We start from the raw sequence: 390 nt of genomic DNA on the forward strand, positions 1-390 counted from the left end.
TGGTCCCGGCTTCCGAACAGCCCTGTGTTCTCTCGGTGCTGCAAAAAGGCCACCTTACGGAAATCTCTGTCCCCTCAAAGGACCTGGGTGCACAGGGGGGCGTGGTGCCCCCGAACCCTCACCTTGACGGTGACCGGGGGGGTCCCCAAGGCGCTGGGGGTTTCACGGACAGGTACCTCAGGGTCCTCGTGTACAGGCGCCGGTTCCGGGGACTTGGTCCCGCTCCAGTCCCAGCTCTGCGCCCTGTCGCCGGCGTGCGCGGTCCTCGCCTCGGGTCGTCGGGCATGCGGCCCGGGGAGCATCGGACGACAGCGGAGGCGCCCCTTGTAGTCCCTGCCTGCCCAGCTGGGGGTCCCGAACAGCAAGCCGCCCGAGTCAACACCACCTAGC

Source organism: Pteropus alecto, unplaced genomic scaffold (genome assembly GCF_000325575.1).
Source record: "Pteropus alecto unplaced genomic scaffold, ASM32557v1 scaffold13, whole genome shotgun sequence".
NCBI classification, from domain to species: domain Eukaryota; kingdom Metazoa; phylum Chordata; class Mammalia; order Chiroptera; family Pteropodidae; genus Pteropus; species Pteropus alecto.